Here is a 13,485-nt window from a genome sequence, read left to right on the forward strand (position 1 = left end):
AGGTCTAAGGGGGCTACAGTAAAGTTAGGAGGATATAAGAGTGCAAAAGACTCGTAAGACTAAGGTGAAAATTTGGATGGAAATTGGTATGTTTGAAAAGATTTTATGTGAAACAGTTGAGTCCCCTTTACCCAAATGTATTACGGGGATGGATACTGTGTCTGACTGGGGAATGCTTCCCCTACCTAGTATGGTCAAACAGAAGGCATATACATCTATCCTTCTGCCCATGTTGATTGGACATACCTGTGAATGGGCTGGGGGTCAGTAGGTCCAGGCTGGGTTTGGTTCTGTTTCAAGTTACAGATCTAGCTGAGCTAGGCTTCTCCCTGAGGTTTGTACTAAGATATCGCTGCCTGTTTACTTTGGAGGCCAGGCCAGGATTACAACAGTTACCCAGAAAAAGCTCTTACCTAGCAAAAGCAGGTATACTAGAGGGCAAGTGAAAACAGACAAATGCTCTTAAGACCTAGGCTCAGAACCAATATTCCTTATTCTGTTGGCCAATTCAAGTCAGATGACTGAACCTAAAGTTAGCGTGGGCTGGGCACGGTGGCTCATGCCTGTAATCCCAGCATTTTGGGAGGCCAAGCTAGGACGATCACCTGAGGTCAGGAGTTCGAGACCAGCCTGTTCAACATGGTAAAACCCCGTCTCAACTAAAAATACAAAAATTGACGGCCAGGCTCAGTGGTTCATGCCTATAATCCCAGCACTTTGGGAGGCTGAGGCAGGCAGATCACGAGGTCAGGAGATCGAGACCATGCTGGCTAACATGGTGAAACCCTGTCTCTACTAAAAATACAAAAAATTAGCCAGGCGTGGTGGCGGGCGCCTGTAGTCCCAGCTACTCAGGAGGCTGAGGCAGGAGAATGGTGTGAACCCGGGAGGTGGAGGTTGCAGTGAGCCGAGATCGCACCACTGCACTCCAGCCTCGGCGACAGAGCGAGACTCCATCTCAAAAAAAAAAAAAAAAAAATACAAAAATTAGCCAGGTGTGGCGGTGCACACCTATAATCCCAGCCACTCAGGAGGCTGAGGCTGGAGAATCGCTTGAGCCCAGGAGGCGGAGGTTGCAGTGAGCCAAGATTGAGTCCACTGCACTCCAGCCTGGGTGACAGAGTGAGACTCCGTCTCAAAAAAAAAAAAAAGTTGGCCAGGTGCAGTGGCTCACGCCTGTAATCCCAGCACTTTGGGAGGCCGAGGCGGGCGGATCACCTGAGGTCAGGAGTTTGAGACCAGCCTGATCAACATGGAGAAACCCCGTCTCTACTAATAATGCAAAAATTAGCCGGGCATGGTGGTGCATGCCTGCAATCCCAGCTACTCAGGAGGCTGAGGCAGGAGAATCGCTTGAACCTGGGAGGCGGAGGTTGCAGTGAGCCGAGATCACACCATTGCTCTCCAGCCTGGGCAACAAGAGCAAAACTCCATCTCAAAAAAAAAAAAAAAAAAAGTTAAAGTGAAACTTATCCCTCTCCTTTAGTAGAAGGAACTGCAAAGACCATTTAGCAAAAAGCATGGAATTGGGGATGGGATGAGGAGGTAAAGAATTGGAGCCATACATACATTCAACTTTCCTGGATAAAGCCACACTGCTTTCATTTTTTTTTTTTTTGAGATAGGATCTTGCTCTGTCGCTCAGGCTGCAGTGCAGTACCTCAATCATAACTCAAGGGATCCTGCCCTCAGCCTCCTGAATAGCTGGCATTACAGGCACACATCACCATGCTCAGCTAACTAAAAAAATAAAAAATTTGCAGAGACATGGGTCCCACTCTGTTGCCAGGGCTGGTCTCAAACTCCTGGGCTCAAGCGATTCTCCTGCCTTGGCCTCCCGAAGTGCTGGGATTATAGGCATGAGCTACTGTGCCCAGCCCAAACTGCTTTCTTTTTTTGAGACAGTTTCCCTCTATCACCGAGGCTGGAGTGCAATGGCGTGATCTCAGCTCACTGCAGCCTCTGCTTCCTGGATTCAAGCGATTCTCCTGCCTCAGCCTCCCGAGTAGCTGGAACTACAGACGTGTGCCACCATGCCCGGCTAATTTTGTATTTTTAGTAGAAATGGGGTTTCGACATGTTGGCTAGGCTGGTCTCAAACTCCTGACCTCAGGTGATGCACCTGCCTCGGCCTCCCAAAGTGCTGGAATTAGAGGCGTGAGCCACCACACCTGTCCCAGCCCAAACTGCTTTCTAAAGTAATGATACATAAAGAGAATTGGGAAAGGTAAAATAAAGATAATAATAATAACAAAGTAGTGATACAATGTTATACTCTTGCTAGCAGTAAATTTAGTTCCCATTGCTTCTCATTCTTGCCCAAGTTGATATGTACAGCTATTTAAAGGTTTGCCAATTTAGCAGGCCTGAGTAACAACAACAAAAAAATAGATAAATTTGATTACATCAATTTTTTTTTTTGTTTTGAGATGGCATTTCGCTCTTATTGCCCAGGCTGGAGTGCAATGACACGATCTCGGCTCACTGCAACCTCCACCTCCTAGGTGCAAGTGATTCTCCCGCCTCAGCCTCCCAAGTAGCTGGAATTACAGGCATGTGCCACCATGCCTGGCTAAAATATTTTGTGTTTTTAGTAGAGATGGGGTTTCTCCATGTTGGTCAGGCTGGTCTCGAACTCCTGACCTCAGGTGACCCACCTGCGTTGGCCTCCCAAACTGCTGGGATTACAGGTGTGAGCCACCGTGCCTGGACCACATTTTTTTTGTTTTGTTTTGTTTTTTTGTTTTTTGAGACAGAGTCTTGCGCTGTTGCCCAGGCAGGAATGCAATGCTGTGATCTTGGCTCCCTGTAACCTCTGCCTCCTGGGTTCAAGCAATTCTCATGCCTAAGCCTCCCAAGAAGCTGGGATTAGAGGCACATGCCAGCCACCATGCCCAACTAATTTTTGTATTTTTAGTAGAGACGGGATTTCACTATGTTGGACAGACTGGTCTCGAACTCCTGGCCTCAAGCAATTCACCTGCCTCGGCCACCCAAAGTGCTGGAAATCACAGGTGTGAGCCACTGCGCCTGGCCCCCACTCATGTTTTGACTAAAATCAGAAGGTCGGATATTGAGCCGGATGTGGAGGTTTGCACCTGTAATCCCAGCTACTTGAGAGACTGAGGCAGGAGAATCACTTGGACACAGGAGTTTGAGGCCAGCCTGGGAAACACAGTGAGACCCCCGTCTCTGAAAAAAGAAAGAGAGAGAGAAAAGAAAGAAAAAGAGAGAGTAAGGGCCGGGTGCAGCTCATGCCTGTAATCCCAGCACTTTGGGAGGCTGAGGTGGGCAGATCACCTGAGGTCAGGTGCTCAAGAGCAGCCTAGCCAACATGGTGAAACCCTATCTCTACTAGAAATACAAAAATTAGCCGGGTGTGGTGGCGGGCGCCTGTAGTCCCAGCTACTCCAGAGAAGAAGTTTGAACCTGGGAGGTGGAGGTTGCAGTGAGTCGAGGTCATGTCACTGCACTCCAGCCTGGGCAGCAGAGGGAGGCTCTGTCTCAAAGAAATAAAAAAGAAAGAAAAAGAGAGAGAGAGAGAGAGAAAGAAAGAGAAAGAATGAAATAAAGAAAAGAAGAAAGAAGGAAAGAAAGGAAGAAAGGAGGGAAGGAAAGAAGGAAGGAAAGTGTTATTAAAGATGTGGAAAAATTGGATCTCTTAGACACTACTGTTGGGAATATAAAATGGTGATGCAGCCACTTTGGGTGTTTTTGTTTTGCTTTATTTTGTTTTGAGATGGAGTCTTGCTCTGTCGCCCAGGCTGGAATGCAGTGGCGTGATCTCTGCTCACTGCAACCTCTGCCTCCTGGGTTCAAGCAATTCTCCTGCCTCAGCCTCCCAAGTAGCTGGGATTACAGGCACAAGCCACCATGCTCGGCTAATTTTTGTATTTTTTTAGTAGAGACGGGGTTTCACCATGTTGGCCAGGCTGGTCCCAAACTCCTGACCTTGTGATCTGCCTGCCTCAGCCTGGGTTCCCAAAGTGCTGGGATTACAGGCGTGAGCCACCACGCCTGGCTTTGCTTTTTAAATTTTTTTTGGAGATGAAGTCTCGCTCTGTCACCCTGGCTGGAGTGCAGTGGCGCCATCTTGGCTCACTGCAACCTCCACCTCCTGGGTTCAAGCGATTCTCCTGCCTCAGCCTCACAAGTAGCTGAGATTACAGGCAAGCACCACCACGCCCAGCTGATTTTTTGTATTTTTAGTAGAGACGGGGTTTCACCATGTTAGCCAGGATGGTCTTGATCTCCTGACCTCGTGATCTGTCCGCCTCAGCCTCCCAAAGTGCTGGGATTACACGCATGAGCCACCGCTCCTGGCCTGTTCTTTTTTTTTGTTTTTTTTTTTTTTTTAAAGCAAGATTATTAGGCCAGGCATGGTGGCTCACACCTGTAATCCCAGCTCTTTGGGAGACCAAGGTGGGCAGATCACCTGAGGTCAGGAGTTCAAGAGCAGCCTGGCCAACATGGTGTAACCCTGTCTCTACTACAAATACAAAGATTAGCCTGGTGTGGTGGCATGTGCCTGTAGTCCCAGCTACTTGGGAGGCTGAGGCAGGAGAATCACTTGAACCCCCGAGGCGGAAGTTGCAGTGAGCCCAGTGCACTCCTGCCTGGGCGACAGAGTGAGAGTCTGTCTCAAAAAAAAAAAAAAAAAAAGGGAATTTGAGATCAGCCTGACCAACACAGAGAATGGAGAAACCCCATCTCTACTAATAATACAAAAATTAGCCGGGCATAGTGTTGCATGCCTGTAATCCCAGCTACTCGGGAGACTGAGGCAGAAGAATCGCTTGAACCCAGGAGGCCAAGGTTTCGGTGGGCTGAGATCGCACCATGGCACACCAGCCTGGGGATCAAGAGCGAAACTCCGCCTCAAAAAAACAAAAAAACAAAAAAAAAAGAAAAAAAAGAAGGAAAGCAAGTTTATTAGGAAAGTAAAGGAACAAAAGAATGGCTACTCCAGAGGCAGAGTAGCCTAGCCTGGTGCAGCCACTTTGGAAAACAGTTTGATAGTTTCTCAAATGGTTAAAGATAGAGTTACTATATAACCCAGAAATTCTACTCCTAGGTATATTATCTGAAGAAAATGAAAATGTATTGTGATGGTTAATATTGAGTGTCAACTTAATTGGATTGAAGGATGCAAAGTATTGTTCCTGGGTGTGTCTTGTCTGTGAGGTGTTGCCAAAGGAAATTTACATTTGAGTCAGTGGACTGGGAAAGGCAGACCCACTCTCAATCTGGGTGGGCACCAGCTAATCAGCTACCAGTGAGGCCAGAATAAAAGCAGGCAGAAGAACATGAAAAGACCAGACTGGCATAGCCTCCTGGCCTACATCTTTCTCCCGTGCCGGATGCTTCCCGCCCTTGAACATCGGAATCTAAGTTCTTTAGCTTTGGGACTTGGACTGGCTTCTTTGCTCCTCAGCTTGCAGACGGCCTATTGTGGGACCTTACCTTGTGATCGTGTGAGTCATACTCCTTAATAAACTCCCTTTTATATATACATCTATCCTATTAGTTCTGTCCCTCTAGAGAACCCTGACTAATACACATATGACCACATAAAAAAGTTGTTCATAGGTGTTCACTGCAGAATTCTTGACAATAACACCAAATTGGAAACAACCCATCCATCCGCCAATAAATGGATAAACAGGCTGGGCGCGGTGGCTCACGCCTATAATCCCAACACTTTGGGAGGCTGAGGTGGGCAGATCACTGGAGGTCAGGAGTTCCAGACAGCTGGGCAAACATGGTGAAACCCTGTCTCTACTAAAAATACAAAAATTAGCCGGGTGTGGTGGTGTGCACATGTAGTACTAGCTACTTGGGAGGCTGAGGTGGCAGAATTGCTTGAACCCAGGAGGCAGAGGCTGCAGTGAACCAAGACTGTACCACTGTACTCCAGCCTGGGCAACAGAGTAAGATTTTGTCTCAAAAAAAAAAAAGGATAAATTAAATGTAGTATGTCCGTGCAATGTAATATTATTCAGCCATTAATAGGAATGAGGTACTGACCCATGCTGTAACATAGATGAATCTTGAAAATGTTATGCTAAATGTATAAAGCTAGTCACAAAAGATCACATATTGTGTAATTCCTTTTACACAAAATGTCCAGAATAGGTAAACCTACAGAGGTAGAAGGTACATTAGTGGTTGTTTGGGGCTGGGGGAATGGAGAGAGAGGCACAATAGTTAAAGGGTCCAGAGTTTCTTTTCCGTTTTTTTTTTTTTTTGGAGACAGAGTCTTGCTCTGTCAGCCAGACTGGAGTGTAGTGGCATGATCTTAGCTCACTGCAACCTCCAACCTCCGTCTCCCAGGTTCAAGCGATTCTCCTGCCTCAGCCTCTGTAGCAGCTGGGACTACAGGCACGTGCCACCACACCTAGCTAATTTTTGTATTTGTGGTAGAGACAAGGTTTCACCATGTTTGCCAGGCTGGTCTCGAAATCCTGACCTCAAGTGATCCACCTGCCTCAGCCTCCCAAAGTGCAGGGATTACAGGCATGAGCCGACGAGCCTGGCTAAGATGTATTATATTTTTTAATACATTGCTAGATATGAAATTCTAATAATTTGTTTGCCTCTATATGAATTAATAAAATTGGTCTGCCTGAGACCCTGTCTCAAAAAAAAAATTTAATAAATAAATAAAAATCTAATGTGATAATCTTCTTCTATTATTTGAAAAGCTTATCCCATTATATTTGTTATTGCTTATATAATTAGATTTTTTCCTATCATTCTATTATCTGCTTTCTACTTTGTAATGCTTTTTCTGTTTTCTCTTCCCAAACCCTTTTCTGTTCTTTTAAAGGTAGTTGGTTGTCTGGCCGGGCGTGGTGGCTCACCCCTATAATCCCAGCACTTTGGGAGGCCGAGACGGGTGGATCACCTGAGGTTGGGAGTTCGAGACCAGCCTAACCAACATGGAGAAACCCCGTCTCTACTAAAAATACAAAAAATTAACCAGGCGTGGTGGTGCCTGCCTGTAATCCTAGCTACTTGGGAGGATGAGGCAGGAGAATCACTTGAACCCGGCAGGCAGAGGTTGTGGTGAGCCGAGATCGTGCCATTGCACTCCAGCCTGGACAACAAGAGGGAGATTCCGTCTCAAAAAAAAAAAAGGTAGTTGGTTTGTGTGGGGTGTGTGTGTAATTCTAGCTACTCGAGAGGCTGAGGCGGGAGGATTGCTTGAGCCCAGGAATTCACGTCCAGCTTTGGCAACATAGCGAGATTCCATCTCTTAAAAAAAAAAAAAAAAAAAATGGTTGGTTTGTTTTTCTTTACGTAGTCTGTTTTTTTCCCCCATGTAAAATATTTGGAATTTATCATCTATAAGGCTTATTCATTTAATAGTGACTGGGTTCAAGCAATTCTACTGCCTCAGCCTCCTGAGTTGCTGGGATTACAGGCGTGCACCACCATGCTAGGCTAATTTTTGTATTTTTAGTAGAAATGGGGTTTCACTGTCTTGGCCAGGCTGGTCTCGACCTCCTGACCTCTAGTGATCCACTCGCCTCAGCCTCCCAAAGTGCTGGGATTACAGACGTGAGACACCATGCCCATCCAAATTTTTGGATTTTGTTTTGTTTTGTTTTGTTTTTGGAAATGGAGTTTTGCTCTTGTTGCCCATGCTGGAGTGCAATGGCCTGATCTCAGCTCACTGCAACCTCTGCCTCCCGGGTACAAGTGATTGTCCTGCCTCAGCCTCCCGAGTAGCTGGGATTACAGGTATATGCCACCATGCTCGGCTAATTTTGTATTTTTAGTAGAGACAGGGTTTCACCATGTCGGTCAGGCTGGTCTCAAACTCCTGACCTCAAGTGATCCACCCACCTTGGCCTCCCAAAGTGCTGGGATTACAGGTATGAGTCACTGTGCCCAGCCTTTTGTATTTTTAGTAGAGACAGGGTTTTGCCATGTTGTCCAGGATGGTCTCGAACTCCTGACATCAGGTGATCCACCCGCCTCAGCCTCCCAAAGTGCTTGGATTACAGACGTGAGCCACTGCGCCTGGCCTCTTATTTTATAATTGACTACTTTGAACTCTGAGTTGAACTGGCATTCCTCCAGAAAAGATTTACATTTGCTTCTCTCAGTTGTTTAGGACCTGTACTAATCTAGAACCGCTTTAAGTTATATTTTCTATTTGTAGATTTTTAGCCACACAGTTAGCATAAAATCAGACAACGACACTGCATGGGGACCAATGTGTAGTTAAGAATTCTTGGCGAGATTTTTTTTTTTCCTCCTCTGTCCAGCACCAAGGTGAAAAAGCAAAAGAGGACTGCTGTCTTCTTCTGAACCATGGTTTGATCTCTTGTTCATCCTTTATGCAGAGATCTCCTTTTAGACTACCTAGACTTTATCTTGGGCCTCCACACTCCATGAAGCCTTCCTGGGAAAAGTCCAAGATCAATGAAGCTTCCCAAATCTATGAAGAAGGGAAAAGCTACAATTTGTTGTTGTTGTTGTTGTTGTTTTTTGAGACGGAGTCTCGCTTTGTCGCCCAGGCTGGAGTGCAGTGGCACAATCTCGGCTCGCTGCAAGCTCCTCCTCCTGGGTTCACACCATTCTCCTGCCTCAGCCTCCCGAGTAGCTGGGACTACAGGCGCCTGCCACCATGCCCCGCTAATTTTTGGTATTTTTAGTAGAGACGGGGTTTCACCATGTTAGCCAGGATGGTCTCAATCTCCTGACCTCATGATCTGCCCGCCTCGGCCTCCCAAAGTGCTGGGATTACAGGCATGAGCCACTGCGCCTGGCCAAAAGCTACAATGTTTTAAAAAGAGAGATGATTGAGAATTTTCTAAATATTTGTTGTGTGTACTTACGCTTTTAAAAGTAGAATATAATCACGGCAAAATGTTTATTTTTATTTTATTTTTGATACAGAGTTTCGTTCTCGTTGCCCAGGCTGCAGTGTAATGGCACTATCTTGGCTCACCGTAACCTCTGCCTCCTGGGTTCAAGCGATTCTCCTGCCTCAGCCTCCCGAGTAGCTGGGATTACAGGCATGAGCCAGCACGCCCGGCTAATTTTGTATTTTTAGTAGAGACAGGGTTTCTCCATGTTGGTCAGGCTGGTCTCGACTCCCAACCTCAGGTGATCCGCCAACCTTGGTCTCCCAAAGTGCTGGGATTCCAGGGGTGAGCCACCGTGCCAGCCCAGCAAAATATTTAAAAAGCACAAGATGGAAAAAATTTAAAAGTAAATGTCTTCTCAATAAGATCTCTTCCCATTATTCAGAGGTAACCATTATTAACAATTTATTCAATATCACTCCGGAAACTATGCTTATCTAAGCCTACATAAGTAAGATTCCTTTTCTTATCTTCCTTCTTTTTTTTTTTTTTAAACAAATGGGGTCATACTGAATATGTTATTCTCTAATTTCTTTTCTTTACTCAGTGATACATCGTGGATGTTGTAACATAGCAGCACCAAATATCTACCTAATTATGTAGAGTATCTGCATAGTACTATATTCCACGGATGTTTCAAAATTTATGTTTACCAGTTTCTTATTGGGATATTTAGGTTTTATTTTTTATTTATTTTATTTATATTTTTGAGACAGAGTCTTGCTCTGTCGCCCAGGCTGGAGCGCAGTGGCGGGATATCGGCTCACTGCAAGCTCCTTCTCCCGGGTTCACGCCATTCTCCTGCCTCAGCCTCCTGAGTAGCTGGGACTACAGGCGTCCGCCACCATGCCCGGCTAATTTTTTGTATTTTTAGTAGAGACAGGGTTTTACCATGTTAGCCAGGATGGTCTCGATTTCCTGACCTCATGATCCGCCCACCTCAGCCTCCCAAAGTGCTGGGATTACACGTGTGAGCTACCGCGCCTGGCCAGGATATTTCGGTTTCATATCTTTTCTTTTCGAGATAGGGTCTCCCTCTGTCGCCCAAGCTAGAGTGCAGTGGTATGACCTCGGTTCACTGCAACCTCGACCTCCTGGCTCAAGCGATCCTCCTGCCTCAGCCTCCCGAGTAGCTGGGATCACAGGCACGTGTCACCACATCTGACTAAATTTTAAATTTTTTGTAGAGACGGGGTCTCTCTATATTGCCTAGGCTGGTCTTGAACTCCTGGCTCAAGTGATCCTTCTGCCTCGGCCTCCTAAAGTGCTGGGGTTACAGGCGTGAGCCACTGCACTCGGCCCTCCCTGTGTTCTTCACCACTTCCTCTTCCCTTCCAAGGCCACCAGTAAATCTATCTTCTTTCTCTCTGTAGAATGGCCTGTTCTGGAAATTTCGTCTCAATTGAGTTATTAATATAGTATGTGGTCTTTTATGATTGGCTTCTTTCACTTTTTTTCTTTTGTTTATTTTTTTGAGACGGAGTCTCAGTCTGTCCTCCAGGCTGGAGTGCAATGGCACGATCTCGGCTCACTGCAACCTCCGCCTCCCGAGTTCAAGCGATTCTCCCGCCTCAGCTCCCAAAGTGCTGGGATGACAGGCTCGAGCCGCAGCACCTGGCCAATTTTCTCATTTAAAAAAATGAAACTTAGCTGGGCGCGGTGGCTCACGCCTGTCATCCCAATAGTTTGGGAGGCCTAGGCGGGCAGATCACCTGAAGTCGGGAGTTCGAGACCAGCCTGGCTAACATGGTGAAATCCTGTTTCTACTAAAACTACAAAAAATTAGCCGGGCGTGTAGCTGGGAGTGGTGTCGCGCGCCTCTCATCCCAGCTACTCGGGAGGCTGAGGCAGGAGAATCGCTTGAACCCGGGTGGCGGAGATTGCGGTGACCTGAGATCGTGCCATTGCACTCCAGCCTGGGCGACAAGAGCGAAACTCAGTCTCCAAAAAAAAAAAAAAAAAAAAAAAAATTTAATGTAATCCCTGAAATGTATCCCAACTCAGGAGTCAACCCTATCAAGTAACACAGCCTAGAGCAATACAGAAAGGGCAGTTAAATTCACTTACCTGCATTGGAAGGCAGGTCAAGGTCGCTGGGTTCCAGGTATATCCTGGGTCATAGCAAAGAATATTAGTGATGATAAGCAAACTAAGAAAGAATGACAGGGTTCTGCAGCTGCCCACGCCTGCGCAGTGAAGAGGACTCGCGGGGGAACCAGCGCGGCCCAGGCCCAGCCTTTTTGCAGGGTCTCCAGTTTCTCGCCCCCCGCTTCCGCACCCCCCTTCCCCTCCCCCTTCCCCGCCCCCCACCCCGCCCCACCGCCTCCGGGCGCCAGTCCCAGCCTCATGCGGCGCCTGGCTGTTGGGAGGTGGGTGGTCGCGGCCGCAGCGCCAAGTCGGGCTGGCGGGCTCAGTGCTCGCTGGGGGCAGGGCGGCGAACTGGAAGAAGAGGGTGGACGTTGGTGAGAACCGCAGTTTCAGCCACGCCAGTGCAGCGAAGGCCCCCGATCAAAAAGACAGATTTGTTACTAGATGATTCATCGGTGCCATTCTTTGGGTATCTACAGCTCATGATGAGAGAGGACGGCGTGATGAAGGCCCACAGCGCGGAGCCGAAGCGGGCCTCATAAGCCTCACCTGCAGTTTGGCTGAAACATAATCTCGCAGCTCTGAAGCTCCAGGCCCAGAGGCGCTCCCTCCACCTTTTCCTTGTCTCACTTGCCCAGCCCTGAGCAGGCGACCCCTAGCCCAGCCTCAACCATCTGGGGCCACTTGGAACCTTGGCCAAGTTTCTGCAACAAACACTTGATTCCAAAAAAAAGGAGGATGGCGGGGTGGGGGACTTGAATTTTCTCTAAAAGCCCAGGTAGCTTTAGGAGGTGTGGAAGGGGGAAATCCCCTCTACCAATACCCACTATTATCTACCCAGCCATCTAACACTTATTGTGCTAGTTATAAATTTATTGTCTGTCAGCTCCGAATTCATCCCTCAATACCTGCTTTTTTTTTTTTTTTTTTTTTTTTTGAGACGGAGTCTCGCTCTGTCGCCCAGGCTGGAGTGCAGTGGCGTGATCTCGGCTCACTGCAAGCTCCGCCTCCCGGGTTCACGCCATTCTCCTGCCTCAGCCTCCAGAGCAGCTGGGACTACAGGCGCCCGCCACCACGCCCTGCTAATTTTTTGTATTTTTAGTAGAGACGGGGTTTCACCGTGTTGGCCAGGATGGTCTCGATCTCCTGACCTTGTGATCCGCCCGCCTTGGCCTCCCAAAGTGCTGAGATTACAGGCTTGAGCCACCGCGCCTGGCCAATACCTGCTTTTAAATGGTTGGAATTCCTTTAAGCATTTCCTTTTTAGAGTACTAAGAACAATGCTTTCTCAGTAGATGGTGCTGGAAGGATACTGCAGGATGAAGGGGGATTCTCTTACTGGTTCCAGTGGCTGCACCATAGGTTAGTAGTATAGATGAGAGAAAATTTGATGGTGACCTGCCCCAGCCACACCCTGGCCTGGTGGTCACTTTCCACAGGGATGCCACACTCTAAGCCTCCCACCCCTCTGATGCCTCAACTCCATCTGCACATCTGCATGTCTGGTCACCAGCTGTGTGTTCCCTGCTTGCCCAGGGACTGCACACCAGCACTGACCCAGGCAAACTACCGGACTTCTCTGCTCTCCAGTAGACTGAAACTCCACACTCTCCAATAAGGTGTGCACTTCAGTTTTGAGGAGATGGCAGTGGCCTTCCTTCCAAGTATGTCATTTCTTGGATAATCTCCCTCAGCTCTAGGGAACTGCATTTTGTCTTATACCTTTTTTTTTTTTTTTAAAGGAGTTTTGTTCTTATTGCCCAGGCTGGAGTGCAATGGTACGATCTTGGCTCACGGCAACCTCTGCCTCCCCGGGTCAAGCGATTCTCCTGCCTCAGCTGGGATTACAGGCGCCTGCCACCAAGCCCGGCTAATTTTTCTTTGTATTTTTAGGAGAGACGGGGTTTCAGCATGATGGCCAGACAGGTCTCGAACTCCTGACCTCAGGTGATCCACCCACCTCAGCCTCCCAAAGTGCTGGGATTACACGTGTGAGCCACCGCGCACGGCCTATAGCTTGATATTCTTTATATTATTATTTCCAAAAAAAAAAAAAGTGTCATTTTTGTCTTCTGATAGGACCCAGACTGACACTTTAAATAAACATCACTTAGGGCTGGGTGTGGTGGCTCACGCCTGTAATCCCAGAACGTTGGGAGGCTGAGGCTGGCAGATCACGTGAGTCCAGTTCAAGACCAGCCTAGTCAACATGGCCAAACCCGATCTCTACTAAAAGTACAAAAATTAGCTGGGTGTGGTGGCCTATGCCTGTAGTCTCAGCTACTTGGGAGACTAAGTCAGGAGAATCGCTTGAACCTGGGAGGCTGAGGATGCAGTGAGCCGAGACCACACCATTGCACTCCATCCTGGATAACAAGAATGAAGCTCTGTCTCAAAAAAAAAAAAAAAAATGCATATAACAAGATGTGAAATTGGAGAGGCAAGGCTTTTAGGCAGATAGGGCAGTTGTGAAAATGAATCAAGGCAATTTAAACTGGGACCTAAGGTCACTAGATTT

At 47.5% G+C, this 13,485-nt stretch overlaps 1 long non-coding RNA gene across 1 annotated transcript in view; it reads right to left on the reverse strand.

Moving 5' to 3' along the window:
* LOC109029148 (uncharacterized) overlaps positions 1-11,134 on the reverse strand; it is a 30,382-nt gene extending 19,248 nt beyond the window's left edge. Inside the window, exon 1 of the long non-coding RNA XR_002008186.3 lies at positions 10,947-11,134. This is a non-coding gene — a long non-coding RNA (uncharacterized lncRNA). The remainder of the gene's footprint in view (positions 1-10,946) is intronic.
* Between the last annotated feature and the right edge of the window lie 2,351 nt (positions 11,135-13,485).

Source organism: Gorilla gorilla, chromosome 10 (assembly GCF_029281585.2).
Source record: "Gorilla gorilla gorilla isolate KB3781 chromosome 10, NHGRI_mGorGor1-v2.1_pri, whole genome shotgun sequence".
NCBI classification, from domain to species: Eukaryota; Metazoa; Chordata; class Mammalia; order Primates; family Hominidae; genus Gorilla; species Gorilla gorilla.